Here is a 17,800-nt window from a genome sequence, read left to right as displayed (position 1 = left end):
TATGATTCTTTGTTTGACCATGGCTTTTGCTTGGCCCAACCCCAGACTTAAGAGGGCTTGGGGAGCAAAACCCATTTTCTGGAGGGCGTTCAGGACTGCTGTCAGCCAGCCTGACTGGAACTGGTCACAGAGGATCAATGGAGCTAATCCTCGAGGGAGCAGATTTAATGTCAGCCATCTGTAAATTGATATTAGGCAGATGTGAGCCTCCACTCTCATCGTCCCAATTTCTAGTCTAATCCATGCGTTTGGCACGCATCTGGGGACTTGTAGAAGCGCTCTAAGAAATTTGGATTGCACATGCTCCAAGGAGGAGAACGTAGAAGAAGGCAGACCCAGAAATGCTCCAAAAAGGAGCTGTGCCAGCGTTTTGGCCTTGAGTAGTTTAATGGCCGCGGGGACAAAACATCCCCCTTGGGTACTTTAAATGTATGGTTTGGATGTGAGTGGTTCATGGGGGGAATTTTGCTAAAGAAAAACTAGCCTAAGACCTTCAGTGAAAGGAGTAATAAGGAGAGGGAGGGAGGGAGAGTTTGTGTAGTCCTTCAGTGAAAGGAGGAATAAGGGGAGGGAGAGTTTGTGTACAAATATAAGGAGCTTTGGTCTTCATTATGCTTACTGTGACTTTAGCTGATGGCAGAATGTTCCATCAGGATTTTCTGCAGTGTCAGGAAATCAGGCAGAGATATGGGTTTGACTAGAAAGAGAGATTTCACATATACATACCAGTAACTGGATTTGAGAGTAATCAACAAGGAGATAGCAAACCTGAGCAGAGATCTTGGTTCTTTATTCAAAGCACTGTGCAGGATGCCTGCATGTAAAGGTAAAGGTACCCCTGACATAGCTGCCAAGTTCTCCCTTTTTTTAAGGGAAATTCCATTATGCTGAATAGGCTTCCTCGTGAGAAAAGGGAAAACTTGGCAACTATGACCCCTGGCCGTTAGGTCCAGTCACGAACGACTCTAGGGTTGCACCGCTCACCTCACACTATAGGCTGAGGGAACTGACGTTTGTCCACAGACAGCTTCTGGGTCATGTGGCAAGCATGACTAAGCCGCTTCTGGTGAACCAGAGCAGCGCACAGAAACACTGTTTACCTTCCTGCCGGAGCGGTCCCTATTTAACTACTTGCACTTTGACATGCTTTCGAACTGCTAGGTGGGCAGGAGCTGGGACCGAACAATGGGACCTCACTCCATCGCGGGGATTTGAACCGCCGACCTTCTGATCGGCAAGCTCTAGGCTCAGTGGTTTAGACCACAACGCCACCTGCATGTAGTTCAGAGCATTGTGGAAAAGCTCCCGCCATTAACCACAATGGATATCCTGTTCTGTGTATTCTGAGGCATGGCATACTTACTTTTAAAGCACATGACAAAAAATCATTGGAACTATAGTTTACCCCTTCAGAATTACAATTCCCAGCACCCTTAACAAACAACAGTTACCGGAATTCTTTGGAGAGACATTATAGGCTTTAAATGTACAATGTGTTTGGGGCCTGATTCCATGCACAAACTAGGTGTGGTGATGGTTTGTGAGCTGAGTGTGGTGTGTTTTGAGAAGGAAATATGCATTGTTTAGAGCTATTTCATTTTTCAAACACTGTCATTAGAGATTGTATGTTATGGTGAGGAATGTGCCATTTTCAACTGCATGGTTGATAAATTCTACTTACAGAATTGGCTTGACCATAATTTTTCCCTTCTACCTGTGTATTTTAATCGAATTACTTGCATCAATAAATCTAGAACTTAGCATTTTGTATGTTTTAAATGTGTTTATTAACTCAGTTAGTGAAATAAAAAAATTACCAGTATATGGCTTATATTCCATAGTATTAATTCTAAATCATTCAGTTTTTTCATCAACAAAAGTTCCATTAACTTTTCTTCCTCCTTCTCTTTCCCATTTTGTTCTCTTTCCATTCACATCAATCGCCCATTGTCCAGATTTACCCTATATTAACAAATTCTACTTTAAATCCTTTGACTCGGACAATGCATGGTTACATGCAATATTGCTGCTGCAACATCATCATTCCCAAGCAATTATTCCCAAACAATCAGCACAATTCTGGTTCTTTGGCTCTTTGAACCATTGCCTTCATGTCCCCAACCCCTGAACTGTCCACTCCCTTTCTGCTCAGTAATCCATAGAGACCTTCTGTCTCCAGGCCCTAGCAATCTCACTCTACCCGCCTTTTCTCAGTAACCCTTTGTCTCTTGATAATAAAGAGTAATTGAACACATGGAAAAACAATGAGGTACTTGCTATATGGATATCTCAGTAGAGCACGAGACTCTTAATCTCAGGGTAGTGGTCTGAAGCCCCATGTTGGACAAAAAGATGCCTGCATTGTAGGGGGTTGGACTAGATGATCCTTGTGTCTCTTCCAACTCTAATATTCTTTTTCTGTAAAGAAGTACAGCAAGCACATGGTAGGCAAAGTAACCAGTTGTTGACATATTATGTGTATGATATATAAATGCTCATTATGCCCAAACCATTCTACATGGATGCAATCAAGTAGTTACTTTTAAAATGTCGTGAACAAAAATTTCATTTAATTCTTACTTTTTAAAAACCAGTACAATCACTAATAATGTTCTTTGATTTTGAAATATAAAAGAGGTAAGGAAAAGTGTTACGGTGCAGCTGGATTAACCAGGGTCAGATTTCTGTGTCTATGCCAGCCTTCCTGACCCTTCCAGATGTTGTTGGACTCCAGTCAGCATGGTCAACAGCCATTGTGGTCCAAAACATCTGGAAGGCACCAGGTTGGGGAAGGCTTAAGCACTCATTCACATGTGCTCACAATTCCATGAGTTTCTCTTCAGACTTTCTCTTCTGCAATTCCTCGGGTTGTCTTGTATAGAGTTCCTTGACTTTGGGGGTTCCTACCACTATTTCTGATGCCTATACTTATGCCTATTGTGCAGTCACTCAGAGGAAATCACAAGGCAAGTGGACACTTTGTTCTTCTCATATATGGACATAAATGCCACTACGGTAGCTGTGTTAATACTGAGTAAAATGAAAGATGCAAACACAAACTAGTGGGTAGGACGTGAGTTAAAGGACTAGATTTTGTTTTCAAGAAGAAGAATGACATTAATTACTGTTAATTAGCTGGTAGATAGGGACAGTTTTATATATTATTAGGATCCTATAAAGCTGGATAGCAGGATTTGTTCTACAAAAAAATGTATAACTTTATTCCAGTTTTAATACATTTAGGTTCTTTGTTGTGAGCATAGAGTGGTCATTGTGTGAAACTTGAGGCAGAGCTGAATGCTCTGAATGGAACATAATGGGCTTCAAATGGGAGCGGAAGCTTTCATGAAGGGACAGAAGCTACCCTTTGCTATGTAATACCAGAGAGCCAATGAGATTTGAATACTTGATTATGTCGGAAGCTAAATCAGAGTGAGGGTGATTTTTTCTGCCCTCACTCTCATGTCTTTTGGGTAAGAATAAAAGAGTGGTATTCAGCCAGAAAGAATATGGTGGTTACCTGTTCAGAATATAAGGTCCATCACAGAGAAGCATTTTAGGTTGTTGCAAATGCTAGATCTGTATTTAATTTTTTTTATCTATTTTATCTATTTCTTTATCAGTTTCTATTAAGATACAAAATGTAAAAAAAGATTGGAGGCTGTTGTTAAATGCCAGATCTCCCTAGAATTAAACATGTATCATTCACAATCAGCAGTATGTCTGATTTCAAGAGATTTTGGGGGAAGAGCATGGTTAAGCACTTAGACAGAATAGAAATGTTGTTAGTATACCATATCCACCAGGCTGCACTACAGTCTTCCTAACTGAGCAGGTGAGGGTAGTCTAGGTTGTGGTGCTAGATAACTTCTTCACAGTGGTGTTGGTAGACTTCAGTACCCATTCTGGGACTACATCAAAAAGGCTGGCTTGGGACTTCATGATCCCCATGGGTCTGTCTTAGTTTATCGAACCAACAGATCGGTCATAAACTCGATCTGGTCTTTGCCTTAGTTTGGATTGTTAATACTCTCCACTGTGAGTCTGTTGTCATGAGTGGATCAACAACAACCAATATTTATTACAGTCGTAGACCAGCATAAGAAGGGAAGGGCAGGGGCGGAGGAAGGGGGTGTGGTGGGGGCAGATCGCCCCGGGTGTCACCACTGAGGGGGTGACAAAATGCCGGGCAGCACTCGTCGTGGGGCCTGCAGCATGCCCGAGCCATGCATCTCTCCTGGGAGTGACACGGCGGCTTGGGCGCCTGCCGGCTACGTACTGCCCCAAACTGTCCGCCCACTGTCTCCCCCTCAGCTGTAGGGCGGCTGAGTGGGAGGAGTCAGGCAGACTCCTCAGAGGCCCCATGGAGTGTCCTGCCCCGGCTCACCTCCCTGGTAGGCAGCTGGCCCCATGTGCCCAATTGACTTGCTCCGCCCACTGGGGAGGAGTACAATAAATTAAAATCTAAAAACTTTTTAAAAACAAACAAAAAGGAGTTAAAACAAAAAAGTATACACCAGTATAAAAGACTATAAGAATCCAAAAGAAGCTAAGAGAGTCTAAAAGAAGGATTAAGAACATTAGACAAGAGTTAAAGAGTGTAAAAGAGTAGTATATATAAGACTATAGCTATCACTCTACAGAACGCTCTAATATGAGTGCTCGTTATATTTAGTTTGTGAATTGTTTCCTGGTAAGGTTTGGGCTGAATGTGGTACTCCACTCTGCAGGGGTGAGGATCCATGTAGATGGTCCACCCACAGCGACTTTTGTAATCTGGTGGATAACTGAATGCCGAGGGCTTTTCTGACTGATAAGACTGGAGCTGCTGTCAAGGCTTTCATCACACTGTGGAATTGTGAGCTGCATAGAGTCATTGATATGATCACTCCTGAGTGCCTTCGCCACTGCTGTGGAAGACAAAGCTCATCTTGGTACTCTGGTGACCTGTATGTTTTCAAATGGGCTCAATGGCTAGAGCACAGGTAGGCCTAATGTAAATCGTGGTACTGAACATGATCCAACACAGGTGAGGATGCATTACTTCGCCTACAACTTGTCAATGACGGTGGTGAAGAAAAATGACTTTTCTACCATTCTTGTGTCTGCAAATAGCCACCTGACAGGGCACTCGTGTTCTATCACTGGATCAGTTTCAATTATTGCAGCCTGAGGTTGTGGACAAGCTGCTATGAGAAGTGTGTCTAACTACCTGCCTCCTTGGCCCTTGCCCATCTTGGTTACTTAGAGTTAACTGGTGGGTATTGACTGGGTGATGAGGTGGAGGCACCACCCCCTTTATTATTATTACGATTATTATTATTATTAATTGCCTTCTAAACTGCCATCTCTAGATGATTTACACATAAGATAGTTTAAAAATAGTTAAAACCCCAAAAACATTTTAAACAAGACTAAAATCCTAATAAGTGGACACTCATTGTAGAGACATATTTATCCAGCTGGGAAAGTCTGCAGAAACAAAAATGTCTTTTATCGCTTCTGGAAATTACAGATAGTGGGTGCCTGTTGTATTTCAACAGGAATGCTATTCCACAGAATAGTGGCAGCCACACTAAAAGCTCTGTTCTGAGCGACTGCAGAGTGGGCTTCTGAGATCTTTGGGAATTGCAGGAGAAACTCTGTCACAGACTGCGGTGATCTGCTGGTTGTATAAGAGATAAGTTGGTCTCTCAAGTAACCTGATCATGAGATGTGTAGGGCCTAACTGAACTTGCCTGGTAGCAAACTGGCAGCCAGTGCAAATCCCACAAGGAATGTGTCATATGCTGGCAGTAGTTTCAGGGACGATGCAGGCCCTGGATTGGTCAGCCTTAATGTTGATAGGAACTGGAGTCCAACAACATCTGGGTGGCCACAGTTTTGCCACCCTGCTTTAGACAGAGGGCTGTCCCCTGTAAAATTGGGTACACAGCTACCCTATCTTGCTTCCTTCGAATTTAACTTTGTATGTCAACTTTAAATATACTGTAACTAGTATTGGGATAAAAACTCCAACAATGAATACAGCCATATCCTGAATAAAAATACTCAGAAGAATTGCTTAGGAACATGATTCCTCTGGTGCATAATGCCTGTTGTTAGAATAAATCTTCATATTCTTCTATTTCCCACACACAATTTAATCTATTGTATATGTCATTTCCTAAAACAACTATACAAGAAACACACACACACAGTGTCATACCTCGGGTTACAGACGCTTCAGGTTGTGTGTTTTCGGGTTGTGCACTGCGCCGAACCCGGAAGTACAAACGGGTTACTTCCAGGTTTTGGTGCGTGAAGAGAAGCGCTAAATTGTGCTTTGCACATGCACAGAAGTGCCAAATCGCGACCCGTGCGTGCGCAGATGCGACATTGTGGGTTGCGAATGCTCCGGGTTGCAAAGGTGCTTCCCACACGGATCACGTTCGCAACCCGAGCATAACACAAAACATTATAAATTGCATTTATACATTTCAGAAAGTGGTGCTGGGGGATGAGTGCTCAGACCCCTGGGCTCTCACTTGTGGGGTGCCTCAGGTTTCTGTCCTCTCCCCCGTGCTTTTTAACATCTATATGCGGCCGCTGGGAGACATCATCAGGGGGTTTGGGCTGGGTGTTCATCAGTATGCGGATGATACCCAGCACTACCTCTCTTGAAATTATTATTATTATTTCAAATCAGAACCAGTGAAGGTGGTGAAGGTCCTGTGTGAGTGTCTGGAGGTGGTTGGAGGTTGGATGGCGGCTAACAGATTGAGGTGGAATCCTGACAAGACAGAAGTACTGTTTGTGGGGGACAGGAGGCGGGCAGGTGTGGAGGACTCCCTGGTCCTGAATGGGGTAACTGTGCCCCTGAAGGACCAGGTGTGCAGCCTGGGAGTCATTTTGGACTCACAGCTGTCCATGGAGGTGCAGGTTAATTCTATATCCAGGGCAGCTGTTTATCAGCTCCATCTGGTACGCAGGCTGAGACCCTACCTGCCCGTGAACTGTCTCACCAGAGTGAAGGAGCGTCTCCACCCCGATCATTCTGCCCGGACACTGAGGTCCAGTGCCGAGGGCCTTCTGGCGGTTCCCTCGCTGCGAGATGCCAAGTTGCAGGGAACCAGGCAGAGGGCCTTCTCGGTAGTGGCACCCGCCCTGTGGAACGCACTCCCATCAGATGTCAAAGAGAAAAACAACTACAAGGCAGCCCTGTTTAGGGAAGCTTTTAATGTTTAATAAATTATTGTATTTTAATATTTCTGTTGGAAGCCACCCAGAGTGGCTGCGGAGACCCAGCCAGATGGACGGGGTATAAATAATAAATTATTGTTATTCATAAAATATTTTCTATTGCATTTAAAAGCTATATTTTCCCCATCCATATCTTAAGAATATAGCAGTTCACTTAATATTATCAGGTTTAGGTAAAGGTAAAGAGACCCCTGACCATTAGGTCCAGTCGTGACCGACTCTGGGGTTGCAGCGCTCATCTCACTTTATTGGCCGAGGGAGCCGGCGTACACCCCGTCGCAGGGATTCGAACCACCGACCTTCTGATCGGCAAGCCCTAGGCTCTGTGGTTTAACCCACAGCACCACCTGCGTCCCGCATTATCAGGTTTAAGTTGCATTAATTCTGTTGAAATCAGTAGAGCTAATTGGATTTATGTGGCTGCACGTAAACATGCCTAAACACACACCCAGGTATATCAACTTAACTACATTGTAGCATGGGCTTCAGGCTGCTTCTTTTGTCTGGCCAGTTTTAGTAATTTGTATTTTTAGAGTGAGTCAAATATATGCATGAAACCACTTGGAGGGAATCAAACATTCCACCTCTGTTATTTGGAATGGGGTGGGGGGATTAAACTACAGGTTGTGTGCCTTCACCATTTGTTTTTATTTACATCCCAAAGAAGCTTCTTATTTCCCTTTGTGGTTTCCTTTGTAAAAAAATATATGGTGATTGTAATAAATTTATTGTGTGAAAGTTAAGACTACTGTTGTTGCTGTTGTTGTCGTTTAGTTGTGTCCGACTCTTCGTGACCCCATGGACCAGAGCACGCCAGGCACTCCTGTAAGATAGAATCATAGAATTGTAGAGTTGGGTGGGACCACAAGGGTTATCTAGTCTACCCCCTGCAATGCAGTGATCTTTTGCCCAGCATGGGGCTCAAACCCATGACCCTGAGATTAAGAGTCTCCTGCTCTACAAGCTGAGCTATCTGCAGAGCTGCTTTTGTAATGATCAGCAAGGATAGGTAACATGGTGCTATGTGGAATGTAGAGTGGTATCTGGAGGTCACTATGTTGGCAACAGTTGCCAAAGGGGATTCTTCTGCTTTAATGTTGTTTCACTAATTATTTTAAACTGTACATTAAGTACTAGCTTTCAGTATTTTATATTCTAGCAGTCAATTTATTCTGATACATACTTTGTACTTATCTAGAAAGCACTGAGTTGCAACTTCCTACAGGAAAACAATGGCATAATGGCCACCTTAAATGTAACTATCTGGAAAGTGACTTCATAGGGCAAGCCAATCATGTAAAACAGCTTGCAACTTGGTTACGTTTAAGGTGGCCATTATGCCTCTGTTTCCTCCGTCTCCTGTGTGCCCGTGCCCCCTAAGCACATTATTGTTTTCCCACCCCTCCAGAGAAGATTGTATGAGAAAAGAAAATGTCTGACACACAACAACTTAGCTGAATGCTGCCCATAATGTTTTTATTACATTCATTGCCTCACCCCCAAGTAGTCAAATTTTGATTTCAAAAAGCAGATTATTTATTTATTTGAAGGATTTTTACCCTGCTGTTCAGTCAAAAAAAGGTCTCCCAGGTTGACTCTAAAAGATCAGTTAAGCAATTTGTTCAAATTAGGACATGGAAGAGCCAGATTTTTGTATTTTCAAATTTGGCTTCAGCTCAGTTTATACCCAAATTACTTTCTACTCTTCTTTGACCCTGAGCTGCCCCTCATTTGTGGCAGTTAATGGATTGGTGCCTCCCTCTTTCACACAATCCACCACCAAATAGTTCAATAACAAGAAAAAACTGCACCACACAAGTGTCTGCCTGTTTGAACTACAGTGGTACCTCGGGTTCAGGTTACCTCGGCTTCAGGTTACAGACTCCACTAACCCAGAAATAGTACCTCGGGTTAAGAACTTTGCTTCAGGATGAGAACAGACATCGCTGGCGGCGGAATCGTGGCAGCAGCAGGAGGCCCCATTAGCTAAAGTGGTACCTCAGGTTAAGAACAGTTTCAGGTTAAGAACGGACCTCCAGAACAAATTAAGTTCTTAACACAAGGTACCACTGTACTTAAAAAAATGGCTTGACTTGGGGTCCCAATCCCTAGTAAAGTGGCCACCTCTAGTCTGCCGTTGTATGAAAGAGAGTTGGGAAAATAAAATTTATCTCTAACCGAGAAATGCTGATATTGGTACTGTAGTTGAAATTCATTTTAAGGATTTTCTACCAAGATAAAAAATATTTGAGAAAATCTGAGTACCGGTGATCTGCAAAACTTGAATGTGGAGGAAACGAAAAGTCTCAGGAAACAGCAGCTTGAACTAGAAGTGACAGCTGCATTTTCACCCTCTTAAAAGTATAACTATATATTTCTGATTATTTCAGTTTCCAGAGGGAGAGATTCTGATTTTGACAAAACAAGGGATGATTCGTGCCATTATATGTAGATTCTGCAGGCATTGAAGCTGATCTTCACTGTTGGTTGAGTTTATTTAAAGAGCTTTTCTAGTCACCTTTGATCCTTAGTGATTTCTCCAGATGCACAGAAGTGAACAATGTGAAAATCTTGCTGCTTCAGCAGAACAAAATCCAGCTGGCAGGGAAGTGAATCTGCAAGTCATTGGTTACAGCTGTGTTTCGATTTATGTGATGGTTGAAAAAATAAATTACCAGATTAAATGGCTAAAAGAAGACTCTTTGTTTAGCCCTTGTGTAGGGAATGAAAGTGTTTATAGTGCTGTTTTATACACAGCCGTTGCAAAGTAAGCTGGACAAATAGGCTTATTCAAAACTTTCCTAAAATGTTGTACATTCAGTTTTATTTCTTCACAAGAAACTGCATGCTTTAGAATACTGTTGTCAGCCTGCAAATGTTTAAAAGGTCTTCTGCCTTTGAGAGTGTCAGCAGACTTTCTGTCTTTTCGGACTTTGTAGTTTATCAGTGGGAGACAATTTCTGTCAATTTAACTCTTTAAGTGTGCTCAATGCATCTTTGACATACCTTAAATTATAGGCAGAAGCTATGGCTTTATGTTCTAATCGCTTTATGTTCAAGATCTGTGTTCCATTTGTTCTTTTTATATACAAGTATTGTGGCAGCTGTAGACCTGATACGTTCCAGTGTGTTTACTAATGTGCACCTTGTGCCAGGAAATAATGTTAAGCGTCATGTTTTTATATTACAACTTATATGTGTCTACATGGCTATGTAAAGGCACCATCCCAAAAGAAAACTACAATGGAAGGCTGAAGCCAGTGGGAACTTTATAGGGTGCGGCTTTATAATTTGGCTATGAAATCTTGGCTCTGATTAACTTGGGGTCATCATGCCATTTACTGAGCTAGAATCTCATCCATTATTATACTAACTGCTTATATTCTTTTGAAAACAAATTACCCAGCTATAAGCAGCATATTGAAAAAGCAGTATATGCATCCTCCTGGAACACCCTTCCTACCTCCAAAACAGTTACCTTTAAACGTGTACTGTCTCACAAAGTAAAACATTTCATAATGTTATAAATATGCATTTAACTTAATTATGAGTGTGGGAAAAATGCAGTGAAAAGGGTGTGCATAATTTGAAGCCTTGTAGTTCTCACTACAACAGATGTGGAATACAGCAGATTTTGTTTCCTCTAATAATCTGTTTGGTGCTATTTTATAACAATTATTACACGGAGACAATTAGTTTCATTTCACAGCGATAAAACTGTCAGTGGCTGGGGGTTGATTTGATTTACATTTTAACCAATGAGGCATATTTCAAAAATAAGGGCCTAAATAAATATTCAAAACAATGATTGTAATTGTATGCTGCAACTGTTATTCCATCGAACCTAATTACTTTTCAAAATACATTTTACACAGCTCTTTTCCAAAGGCTATCTTTTATCCTTCACTAACTCCTGCAAAATGCTGATGTTAAGGAGAGTTAAATACCAGCACAAGAGCTCTGTTCCAAGTCAAAAATGAAATCCAGCGTGCTGGCCAAGTTCCACCCTAAGAAAGACCAGAGAAGCGCTTACAATATTGTTAATGGGATATTTCCCCTTTTATTTTCCCCAGTAGCATTATTGCATTAAGAACCGTGTGACAGAAAACCATGGAGATGCAGAATAAATAACCATAATGTATCAAAAGCAGACAAAGGTGTGATTGATCTGTCTGGAATTGGCAGACTCTTTCGCTGTGTCAGCCTGTTTCTTTGATCAATGAAGGTATAGCCTCTGACCCTTAAAATCAATGGAATTGATTGAAAGGGAAAAGAGAGTAAACCATGAGAATGCAGGATGGGCTTTAACCTTCACTGTGCATGAAGATTTGAAATATTAATTTTATGCATGTACTTAAGACTTAAAACATTATGTATGGTTGTTTAAAGCATTCCCTTGGTCTTAGTAAAGGAACTAGCCTTCTAACAAAGCCATAGATTGTGGTTACACTCTTGAGTATTTCCGCCCTTACAGAGCATTGTTTGTAAAATATTTGTGTTTATACCCTCACAAATAAGGTGGCATTTTGCTGCTTTTGGAGACAGATCATGCAGATGTTTCTGAATACAGAAACACCATAATCTCTCACCCTTCCTTTGTAGGCTTCTTGTGAGCATACCTGTCTTCACTGCAGAACCAGCAATACCAAATAGTCCCTATACAACCTCATGCTTGTGAATTTTGTAAGTGGAAACAGATAAATAAAAAACATACAAAGGCTAGAGATACCTTTGTTCAAAACATGTAAAAGAAGGAACCGTCTTTGCCTGACAACTTGCTGTACTACATTCTCAAGAAATACTGTAGCAGACATCTTTTAGTACATGAAAGTTAGCGCTGTTAAAGAGACAAAGGAATAATAAGGCATTTTATAAATATATTCTACTGCTGAAATTTATGCAATAGCATTATGATCAGCAGAAATTCATTTCCAATACAAAGTAAACACTGATGTTTTCCATCTTCAGTAAACAATTGTCCAATCAATTTCTTTATTATTGATATATTGTACCATGTTTCTGTATCATGCCATTTTTTCATATGAGATTTAAAATAATCAAAGAAGAATATATATATATGCATTGAACAAAGAACAGAGAATACATACGGTAAAAACATTCAAAGCTAGCACACCATTTCACCTCAATAGAATGTTGTTTAACAAAAGCATTCAAGGTTGTCTTTTGGTTGGTTGGGAGATTAAGATTGTCACAAATAATGATGGATCCTTTAATTTGCATATGTTGGTATTAAACAAGAATTAACACAGTGATGTTTAAAGTAATTTAGACTACATTTATTTGAGCTGTGCTAATTGAAAGAAAACAAAAGGAAAAATGAAGTAAAACAGCTTCCTCTTGTGTGAAGAATTTTCTTCCACACATGTACAGGAGTTGTTAGAGCACTGATATACCTGTTTGAACAATTGTTTTCTGTTATGTTTCATCTCCACAATTTCACATGACTTCAGTGAGTGTGTTGTGTGCATGTTTAATCTGCAATGATAAAGATAGAAAAATCAGAGAACACAAGAGTAAGAGTAGGACAAAAAGTGTCAACATGGGCAAACTGAACAAATTTTCCCCCTCAGTCATCTCAAGCCATGGTTCTTTCAAAGCATGTATTACCTTGTTCCACAGAATAATGATGCATTTTAAGAACAGTTAGGCAATGAATTAGCATGCATACACATTCAATGACTCTTTCTAAATTATAAATCTCTATTTGATCCTCATAAAGGTAAGACACTTAGTAGTCTTTTTAAATTAATATTTGTTTCTACATAGCTTCTTAAAAGCAGACTACAAAAGTAAAATACTATATGTACTCAGTGTCTCTTGCCATCAGTTTATTTGTACTGGCCCTGCATAATTTCTACTATAAAAGTCTTTCAAAGCATACATAATTCTCAAAAGCCAAAGATCTCACATTTATAATTTCCTTTCTTAAAAAAAAAAAAAACACCAGTCTTCAGCTCCAAGATAATGCATCTTTCTCATGCTTTACTTTCTTTGTTATGGTATTTATTTCTTCAAAACCAGGAAAGAAAGAAAAAAGATAATTGCACATAACCTCCAAATTTAAAGCCTATCCCACCGTTTCATATATTCTGGCACCTGACAGCCTTCTATCTCGAGGTCTTTGTCACTCCTTCTTTCTAGACCCCCCATTTCAATGGAATATCACCTCTGTTTTGGTAGCTGCAGCAATGGCTGCTCTCATTTTGCCTCTTCATGTAGAAACTGTGTGTTTCTAGTCTGGCAGCCAGTGCTGTCCCCTTGTGGATGATGAGAACAATTTTGAGGCTTGCATATGTCATGCTGTTCGACAAGCTGAATGGTGTGCCTGTTAAGTTTTTCATCATCTTTATGAAATTCATACTCATCTCATTGAAATGCTATTCCCACCCCCCCTTAACCTCTAAAGGACAGGACCAAAGATTCATTCTCTGTCTCCTACCACTCTCAGTAGAACTCTTGCGAGCAAGGATATGAAACTGAAGTCATTTGCTAGTGGTCATATGCTAGCAGTCATGTTGTCAATCTAGACTAATTTCTAACTGCGAAACTGAATGTGCTACTAGGTAAATGAATATTTTCTAAACACACAGTTTTCTTATTACCTTACATGACCCCCCCCCCCCCCCGCATGGAATAATTACCACAGACATTTGCACTTACGTAATCCTATTTGCTGTCAATATGGTAATAAAACAGTTTTCCAGCCATGTTCATAAGCATGTTTATTTGTAAATAAGTGCCATTGAAATAATGAATTTAATCCCAGTAACTGTACATAGGTTTGCAGCTTATTTCAGGCACTATTGTCTGTATAAAAGTCACAGTTCAAGAACATCATGTTAAGAATATGTATGTATGTATGTATGTATGAACACACACACACACACACACACACACACACACACAGTATCTTTAAATCCTATCACTTTGTTGCAATTGATTTCAGTGAGGCTGCAATCCTATCCATACTTTCCTGAGTCTTAGCCCTTCATGATATTAGCCACAATCAAGAGAAATGTAAATGCATTGAAACCCAATGAGAAAACCATACAATGGAAGGCTTCCAGTGCTATTTTTCTATTCATTTCAGTGCCCACTGGCCATTGCTACCTCGTTGGCCCAATGCTTACACATGAAAGGCCCGGATTCAAGCTTTGATATGGTCAGTCATGACTGACTAAGCATGTCTTAGTCTAGAGCTAACCCATTTTCTTATATAGTCTGGATCCAGCCCATTGTACCAGCATCCTAGTGCAGGTATGGTCTTAAAATCAGTTCCATTGGTTCATGAATGTATAAGGGGAGTTTAAGAGGTTTGTGATGGACAAGACATAACGATGGAGCAAACTGAGTTAATAGAAATAAATTGTTCAATGTACTGCATATGCACCACGATCCCATTTTGAGATTTGTTTTCCTCATTAAGAATATGACAGCATTTATATAGCAAAGGTAGAAAGGTATGCGAGGAATTTATTTTTATTTCTGTCCGATAGTAATACCCACAATTACTTCCCACAACATTAAATGTGATCATGAAATATGGCCATAATGTGCTGAATTTTCTGTAATATCTAAAGCTTCATCTTTTCCCCTAGGGGTTCATAACATAAAATATACTTGCCGTGTATGTACATAATCGCAGTCATAGCTATATAAATGAAGAGTCAGGACACATATGGAAAAGGTGGTGTCTTAACTCAATATTACTAGTTCACCACACTATCATGGCAGCATTATTAACAAACCTTAAAAAAGAAGAAAGCCTTTATAAAGTAAGGTGGCTGAGCACTTAGGGATGACCAAGGGTTAATTATTAGAAAACTGGAATCGGGAAGAACCTTAAACCTGGGTCTGTGACAGCTGTAATTGAGCTGATTGATTACGACATCTCAGCTATTGATTTAATCTAGTCTGCATTTCCCACTGGCTCTAAAGATGCCCCCAGATGAAGTCCTAAGCACTTGAACCTGGATATTCTCCCTGGTCACAGCCTGGGTATAGAATTACAAAATGTTTAGCCATTTTCTTCCTTGTTTGGTTGATGCTTTTTATTCAAGTGCTTCTAAATACTCAGTAGATGAATATTTTTTTTTACCACTGATGAGTTAAGATACCTTGTAGTTTGCTGGACACACCACTCACTTGTAAACATAGCAACCTGCGCCCCCCCCCCCCCGCCAGCAATACAGCAATTTACTAGGGTAAGAAAAGGAGCAGAACAAAGATGTTGCAAGGAGCAACCAAAAAAGAAAGTAGTAATAAAAGTAAAGTAAAAAAGAAAGAAAGATGAAAGAAAGATGAAAAGTAGACCCAGAAGCTCAATTCAATGCATATTACTCCAAGGAAGTCTCACTGTGTTCATTGAGGATTATTCCTACCAATTTGCCTAGGAATAAGCTCCACTGTCACACTAAGGCTTAATTCTTTGCAATGGAGGTAAAGGGCCAACAGCTCTAGGAAGTCAGTATAGGTCACAGTTAATAGCAGTACATAGTCACACTGTATGTGTTGTCATTAAAAAATAAAATAAAGTAAATCAGTCAATGCAGAATTAAATCCATAATCCAGTAATTTTTATCAGTTTTCCAAATCTGATTTCAGTCCTTCGTTTGTTGGGCTATGTCTGGTGTTGTTTCATGCCTTGCAAATTTTTGTGGTCTTGCCTGCCTTTTTGTCTGTTCTTCTTCTTGTTGTTGTTGTATTTTACCCTGCCCATCTGGCTGAGTTTTCCCAGCCACATTGGGGAACTGCTTCTTAACTATCTATATTGGGGTGGGGGTTAAAAGTCTTGATGGTATTAATTGATGCACAGTCTTCTTTAGGGGTCATATAGTAACACTTGCTTCTTTTCTCTGTTGTAATTTATCATATTTTAATATGAATGTTGTGCAGATTGAGGCCCTTCATGCTGCCTGTCCACTTAGCTTGCCCAGTCCCTACTTTAGTTGGGTCTGTGACATTGGCACTGCATGCTGGGATCTGCCTGTTTGCTGAAAGCTGAGAGACTTTTTCCTCTTGGGGACAGAGTATTGTACTCTGCTTCTTACATGAATTCTGACTTTAAATCATATTGACATAGTGTTTCTTTTTCACAGAAATAAGTGCACAACACATATTTAAAACTTACCAAGTGTTAAGACAGAGCAAGTCAAAGCACATTAAATAACTGCATTATGAAACTAGCATGGCACACATTTTCTGCACCTCAGCTAGAAAAGCTTTTGCTGAGATTTACATGGTGCACAGAATATCTGTGGTCAAATAGCTCCATATGTATGTGTGGATAGATATACAGTGATAAATAATGCTCGAATAAAAAAAGCCTTCACCATTGTAGTGCTTTTGTGCAATACAGTATAGCTGTTATTCTTTTGTTCTCTTTCTCCCTCCCTCCCTCCCTCTCTCACACATGCACACACAGAGAGACACTCAGTCACTTTGTTTTTTGAAGTCTAGAACTGCCCCTTCCTATTACATATTTTAAACTCAGAAGCTTTCTGCTTTATCATCATATTAGTGACTCGGAATCAGGCAGTAAATTGGCAAAAAAAAAATCACCATTCCTATTAGGTGACAGCCTGACTCGTTTTTCCTATTATTATTATTTTAATGCAGAGATTCTCATTAGGATGAAAATTATTAATTTTCATTTGTTTTGTTTAAAATACCGAGATGAAACGTTGCAACCCTGTAGCTTGGGAGAGAGGTGATGTGCACACTGGAAGAATCGTTTCCACTCATGAATTCAGCACAGGGGAAAGGCAGGGGGTGGGGTGGGGGTGGTGGGGGAATGAAGAAGGCGTAGAATAAATTCTAAGTCTGTTAAAGAATTGCTGGCATTATTTCTCCTTACATCACGTGTGTGTGAGAGAGCCGAGCTTGTCTGCTCTTCCTGAGGCAGAAGACCGAGGATGAACGTCTGTGCACAGTCTGTTTCCACAACTGCATTTGGAGATCTGTCTTATTGATTAGGGGGGGGGGGGAGAGAAAGGGGTGGGAATAGGACGGGGAGGGGAGGGGAGGACCGCCAGGCTCCTGGCTTGTTGCAGCTCAAGACATTTTCTTCCGGAAAGATGTCAAACAACTGAGATACAGCTACAGAGGAAGTAGAAAGGTGGGAAAAATAAGAAGAGGGACCTGTTTAGAAGAAATGAAGGCATTTCTCATGAGTGTACTGGGGCTGCTTCTTTTTTTCCCCTTCTCCTCCTCCTTTCCTTCCTTCCTTCCTTCCTTCCTTCCTTCCTCTTCCAACATCTGACCCGCAAGGCTGGAGTCACAGCGTCATGCAAATGTTGCAGCCCAGCAGGTCTGGCAGAGGGCGGATGCTGGAGAGAGAGTTAATGTTAATGACGAGTGCAGTGAAAAATCCAGCCGATGCCACCCCCTCCACATGCAGCCGCTCTGAGTCAGCATCCGACGTTTCGCCTTGCCTTTGTGTGCGCGCGCGTGTGTGCGTGTTTTGTCTGTGCAGATGCGTGTGCATGTCTGTCTGAGTGTATGTAAGTGAGCATGTCCGTCTGAGTGTGTGTGTGCG

The 17,800-nt window shown here is 40.8% G+C and overlaps 1 long non-coding RNA gene across 14 annotated transcripts in view; it reads left to right on the top strand.

Moving 5' to 3' along the window:
- LOC118084639 (uncharacterized) overlaps positions 1 to 17,800 on the top strand; it is a 259,755-nt gene that overhangs the window by 221,207 nt on the left and 20,748 nt on the right. The gene's annotated exons all lie outside the window — the stretch shown is intronic.

The sequence above is a fragment of the Zootoca vivipara genome, chromosome 4, assembly GCF_965207765.1.
Source record: "Zootoca vivipara chromosome 4, rZooViv2.hap1.1, whole genome shotgun sequence".
Lineage (NCBI taxonomy): Eukaryota > Metazoa > Chordata > Lepidosauria > Squamata > Lacertidae > Zootoca > Zootoca vivipara.
This window is presented reverse-complemented; position numbering and strand designations above follow the sequence as displayed.